This window comes from Heterodontus francisci, chromosome 21, assembly GCF_036365525.1.
Source record: "Heterodontus francisci isolate sHetFra1 chromosome 21, sHetFra1.hap1, whole genome shotgun sequence".
Lineage (NCBI taxonomy): Eukaryota > Metazoa > Chordata > Chondrichthyes > Heterodontiformes > Heterodontidae > Heterodontus > Heterodontus francisci.
In genome coordinates, this window is record NC_090391.1 from 3,309,038 (window position 1) to 3,315,651 (window position 6,614).

Below are 6,614 nucleotides of genomic sequence, written 5' to 3' on the forward strand. Positions count from 1 at the left end.
CATCCATGACCTTGGTGAATGGACGGGACAGGCCCGAAGGGCCGAATGGCCTCCTCCTGTCTTCGTAAGGGGTTTATTAATATCCATTCCAATGTGTCTGCCTTTATAAAAGAGAGGGAACGATACAGACATTGTCGTTCAAGAGGAGGAATGTGAACTATTGGATGTGATTAACAGAGTGAGAGGAAAATATTAAGGTGTTTGGTGTCTTTGAAAGTGGATAAATGGTCAGGCCTGGATGCATTGGAACCAGTGCAGAGAATGTTCACTGTCTGATTCCTGGGATGAAGGGTTTGTTTTATGAGGAACGGTCGAAAAGTTTGGGCCTGAATTCATTGGAATTCAGAAGACTGAGAGGTGATCTTATTGAAATATACAGAAAACTTAAAGGGATAGACAGGTTCAATGCAGGTAAGATGTCGCATTTGGTTCGGGAGTTTAGAACCAGGGGACACAATTTCAAAATAAGGGGGAAGCCACTTAGGACAGCGACGAAGAGAAATTTCTTTGCTCAGAGGGTTGTGAATCTTTGGAATTCTCTACCCCAGTGGGCTGTGGAAGCTCAGTCTGGGAAAAAGGCATTGAAGTGGATGATCAGCCATGATCGTATTGAATGGCGGAGCAGGCTCGATGGGCTGAATGGCTTTCTCCTGTTCCTATGTTCCCAATCTGCTGAAATAGTTTCTCCCAAACTACCCCATCAGTTCTCCTTAATATCTCAACATCTTTGAACAAATCACCTTGATCCTGCTACATTCCAGGGAATAAATCCCTGTTTTGTGTAATATCACTTCATAACTTAACCCTTGAAGTCCAGTTATCATTCTGGTAAAGATACACTGCACTCAAATGGACATGGAACCACCCCCCCCCCCTCCCCCCGCACCCCCCAAGTGTCTTTGGACCTCCAGTGTTTCTAACTTTTCACCATTTATAAAGTAGTCTGTTTTAGTCTTTTTTTTGCTGACAGTAAAATCTATCTACCACAGTTTAGCCCATTTATTTAAGAACTTAATATCTCTTTGCAATTTGATGCTTCCAGCTACACTGCTGACAATGCTGCCTATGTTTGTGTCATTGGCAAACTTGATATGTGGCATTCTACCCCATCATCTTAAATCGTTAATAAATACAGCAAAACTGAGACACACACGGGCTTTGCACGAGTAGACAGGAGTGAATCATTCCATCCTGGAGGTTTTTTAATTACAGATTTATGTTTTTTTAAGAAAAAACAGTATTCAAATTCACAGCAGCTCAGTGTGGGATTTGAACTCCTGCTTTTTCAATCATCAGCTCAGGCCTTCAAATTAAAACCCATAAAAAGAGATTAATTTTCCTACTGCTGTTGTCTGACTGTCTCAGTTTTGTATATTGTTCCCTTCTGCTCTTCTTCCACGTGTCTGTAGGCTTTGAAGTTTGTCAGACATTGGTAAACTACTTCATGCGGTGTTCTGTAAATACCTTCAATTCTGTGGATCTGCAAGGTACACAATTCAAATTCTCACCTTATTAAATCAACCAACACCTGCAGCTCCATTCAAACACCCCTATTTCCTGTCGCTGAAAAGATAGCTCACAATTCCAAATTCAGGAATGTCAGAACAGCTTATGACACATTTCCCAAAACATTGCTAACACTTTTCACGATGAAGCTCAATTCAACTTACAGATTGCAAGCCCCAAATTTTAAATTTCAGATATAAAAAGTGACCCAAATGTAATCCCAGGTCTCTCTGTCCCGGCACCCATTTTAACATTGTACCATTTAGTTTATATTGCTTCCCTTCAGCCTTCCTGCCAAAATGCATCATTTTACATTTCTCAGCATTGAAGTTAACCTGCCATGTGTCTGAACATTTCACCAGACCGCGTCAATCCTGCTGATGTCTACTGCTATTCCCTTCCCTGTTTATTACGTTGCAGATGGCACAATGTTGAAGTTATGCCCTGTAAACCCACTCCAAGTCATTAATATATATCAAAACGATCAGTGGTCCGAATCCAAACCCCTGGGGAATACCACTGTACCACAATGTACACTGTATACAGTCAGTACAAATGCAGGGAGGGTATGCTGAACATTTAGAAACCTCTAATAGGGCCCCAACTGGAGAACTGCGTCCAGTTCTGGTCACCACACTATCGGAAGGAGGTGAGGGTCCTTGAGAGGCTGCAGAGATTTACCAGAATGGTTTCAGGGATGAGGGATTTTAGCTACAAGGTTAGGTTGGAAAAGCTGTGTTTGGTCTCCTTAGAACAAAGGAGATAGAGGGGTGATTGAATAGAAGTGTATAAGATTATGTCAAGCACAGATGCCACTCTCCAGTCTGAACCAACCATTCACCACTACTCTCTGTGTTCTGTCCCTTAGCCAATGTCGTATCCACTCTGTCCCTGTCCCCTTCATTCCATGAGCATTCATTTTGCGAACTCGTCAATTATGACACAGCATTACGACCTCCCCATGAAGAAATTGGCCCCAGAGCACAGAAAAACACACACAGACAGGCAATGACCATCTGCAACAAGAGAGAATCCAAACACCTCCCCATGGCATTCAAAGCATTATCCCCTCACTGCTGAATCCCCCAGCATCAACATCCTGGGGAAACATTCACGAGGAACTGTGCTGAAGAAATCATATCAATACTGTGGCTACAAGTGACTCACCCCCTGACTCCCCAAATCCTTACCACCACCTGCAAGATACAAGTCAGGTGTGTGATGGCATCTCTCCATTTGCATGGATGAGTGCAACACCTACGACACGCCAGATGCTCGACACCATCTAGCTTTTTCGGGAGCAGAGTGTGAGCGAGTGAGCAGCTGGGAAGGTCAGTTTGAAAGTAAACTTAATTTCCTTCTGTTTTCGGCGGAGGCCAGGGGGCTGCTGGGTAAGTAAAACACTATATATTTGGGCGGTTTCTGAACCCGAGACATCACACTTGTAGTGTCTCCCACCCGCCCTCCTCCTCCAACCAAAAAAAAAGGACTCGGTGGGGTGTTTATAAGGTAAGGCTTTTTCTATTTCTCTGGTTTTATCGTGATTGGTAAAAACTTTTCGTTCCTTTTTCATTTAACTAAGTTAAGCTTAAGATTAAAAATGGCAGGAGATCTCAGACCCGTGTCATGCTCCTCTTGCTCAATGTGGGAGCTCAGGGACATGGCTGATGTCCCTGACTCCTTCACGTGCAGGAAGTGTGTCCAACTGCAGCTCTTGTTAGACCGCATGACGGCTCTCGAGCTGCGGATGGACTCACTTTGGAGCATGCGCGATGCTGAGGAGGTCGTGGATAGCACGTTTAGTGAATTGGTCACACCGCAGATTAGGATTGCTGAGGGAGAAAGGGAATGGGTGGCCAAAAGGCAGAGAAAGAGCAGGAAGGCAGCGCAGGAGTCCCCTGTGGTCATCTCCCTCCAAAACAAGTATACCGTTTTGGATACTGTTGAGGGAGATGGCTCACCAGGGGAAGGCAGCAGTAGCCAGGTTCATGGCACCGTGGCTGGCTCTGCTGTTCAGAAGGGCGGGAAAAAGTGTGGAAGGGCTATAGTCGTAGGGGATTCGATTGTAAGGGGAGTAGATAGGCGGTTCTGTGGTCGAAAACGAGGCTCCCGAATGGTATGTTGCCTCCCAGGTGCACGGGTCAGGGATGTCTCAGATCGGCTGCAGAACATTCTAAAGGGGGCGGGTGAGCAGCCACTTGTCATTGTGCACATAGGCACCAATGATATAGGTAAAAAACGGGATGAGGTCCTACAAGCAGAGTTTAGGGAGTTAGGAGCCAAGTTAAAAAGCAGGACCTCAGAGGTAGTAATCTCAGGATTGCTACCAGTGCCACGTGATATTCAGAGTAAAAATGAAAGAATAGACAGGATGAATGCGTGGCTTGAGAGATGGTGCAGGAAGGAGGGGTTCAGATTTTTGGGACATTGGGAGACCGGTTCTGGGGGAGGTGGGACTATTACAAATTGGACGGTCTACACCTGGGCCGGAGTGGAACCAATGTCCTTGGGGGTACTTTTGCTAACGCTGTTGGGGAGGGTTTAAACTAATGTGGCAGGGGGATGGGAACCAATTGAGGTCAGTTGACAGTAAGGAGGTAGTAACAAAAGCCTGTAAGGAACTAGATAATGAAGTCAGTGTGACTAAGGGGAAGAGCAGGCAGGGAGCAGATGATGAATTTCAAGGGACTGGTGGTCTGAGTTGCATTTGTTTTAATGCAAGTAGTGTAGTAGGTAAGGCAGATGAACTTAGGGCTTGGATTAGTACCTGGGAGTATGATGTTATTGCTATTACTGAGACTTGGTTGAGGGAAGGGCATGATTGGCAACTAAATATCCCAGGATATCGATGCTTCAGGCGGGATAGAGAGGGAAAAAAAGGGGTGGAGGAGTTGCATTACTGGTCAAAGAGGATATCACAGCTGTGCTGAAGGAGGGCACTATGGAGGACTCGAGCAGTGAGGCAATATGGACAGAACTCAGAAATAGGAAGGGTGCGGTAACAATTTTGGGGATGTACTACAGGCCTCCCAACAGCGAGCGGGAGATAGAGGTACAAATATGTAAACAGATTATGGAAAGATGTAGGAGCAACAGGGTGGTGGTGATAGGAGATTTTAATTTTCCCAACATTGACTGGGATTCACTTAGTGTTAGAGGTCTAGATGGAGCAGAATTTGTAAGGAGTATCCAGGAGGGTTTTCTAGGGCGGCACAGTGGCGCAGTGGTTAGCACTGCAGCCTCACAGCTCCAGGGACCCGGGTTCGATTCTGGGTACTGCCTGTGTGGAGTTTGAAAGTTCTCCCTGTGTCTGCGTGGGTTTTCTCCGGGTGCTCCGCTTTCCTCCCACAAGCCAAAAGACTTGCAGGTTGGTAGGTAAATTGGCCATTATAAATTGTCACTAGTATAGGTAGGTGATAGGGAAATATAGGGACAGGTGGGGATGTTTGGTAGGAATATGGGATTAGTGCAGGATTAGTATAAATGGGTGGTTGATGGTCGGCACAGACTCGGTGGGCCGAAGGGCCTGTTTCAGTGCTGTATCTCTAATCTAATCTAATCAATCTAGAGCAATATGTAAATAGTCCAACTCGAGAAGGGGCCATACTGGACCTGGTGTTGGGGAATGAGCCTGGCCAGGTGGTTGAAGTTTCAGGAGGGGACTACTTTGGGAAGAGTGATCACAATTCCGTTAGCTTTAAAAAAACACATGGACAAAGACGAGAGTGGTCCTAAAGGAAGAGTGCTAAATTGGGGGGAGGCCAACTATTCCAAAACTCGGCAGGAGCTGGGGAATGTAGATTGGGAGCAGCTGTTTGAAGGTAAATCCACATGTGATATGTGGGAGGCTTTTAAAGAGAGGTTGATTAGCGTGCAGGAGAGACATGTTCCTGTGAAAATGAAGGATAGAAATGGCAAGATTAGGGAACCATGGATGACAGGTGAAATTGTGAGACTAGCAAAGAGGAAAAAGGAAGCATACATAAGGTCTAGGCGGTTGATGAAAGACGAAGCTTTGAAAGAATATCGGGAATGTAGGACCAATCTGAAACGAGGAATTAAGAGGGCTAAAAGGGGTCATGAAATATCTTTAGCAAACAGGGTTAAAGAAAATCCCAAAGCCTTTTATTCATATATAAGGAGAAAGAGGGTAACTAGAGAAAGGATTGGCCCACTAAAGGACAAAGGAGGAATGTTATGCTTGGACTCAGAGAAAATGGGTGAGATTCTAAACGAGTACTTTGCATCGGTATTCACCGAGGAGAGGGACATGACGGATGTTGAGGTTAGGAACAGATGTTTGATTACTCTAGGTCAATTCGGCATAAGGAGGGAGGAAGTGTTGGGTATTCTAAAGGGCATTAAGGTGGACAAGTCCCCAGGTCCGGATGGGATCTATCCCAGGTTCCTGAGGGAAGCGAGAGAGGAAATAGCTGGGGCCTTAACAGATATCTTTGCAGCATCCTTAAACACGGGTGAGGTCCCGGAGGACTGGAGAATTGCTAATGTTGTCCCCTTGTTTAAGAAGGGTAGCAGGGATAATCCAGGTAATTATAGACCGGTGAGCCTGACGTCAGTGGTAGGGAAGCTGCTGGAGAAGATACTGAGGGATAGGATCTATTCCCATTTGGAAGAAAATGAGCTTATCAGTGATAGGCAACATGGTTTTGTGCAGGGAAGGTCATGTCTTACCAACTTAATAGAATTCTTTGAGGAAGTGACAAAGTTGATTGATGAGGGAAGGGCTGTCGATGTCATATACATGGACTTCAGTAAGGCGTTTAATAAGGTTCCCCATGGCAGGCTGATGGAGAAAGTGAAGGCGCCTGGGGTCCAGGGTGTACTAGCTAGATGGATAAAGAACTGGCTGGGCAACAGGAGACAGTGAGTAGCAGTAGAAAGGAGTTTCTCAAAATGGAGACGTGTGACCAGTGGTGTTCCACAGGGATCCGTGCTGGGACCACTGTTGTTTGTGATATACATTAATGATTTGGAGGAAAGTATAGGTGGACTGATTAGCAAGTTTGCAGACGACACTAAGATTGGTGGAGTAGCAGATAGTGAAGGGGACTGTCAGAGAATACAGCAGAATATAGATAGGTTGGAGA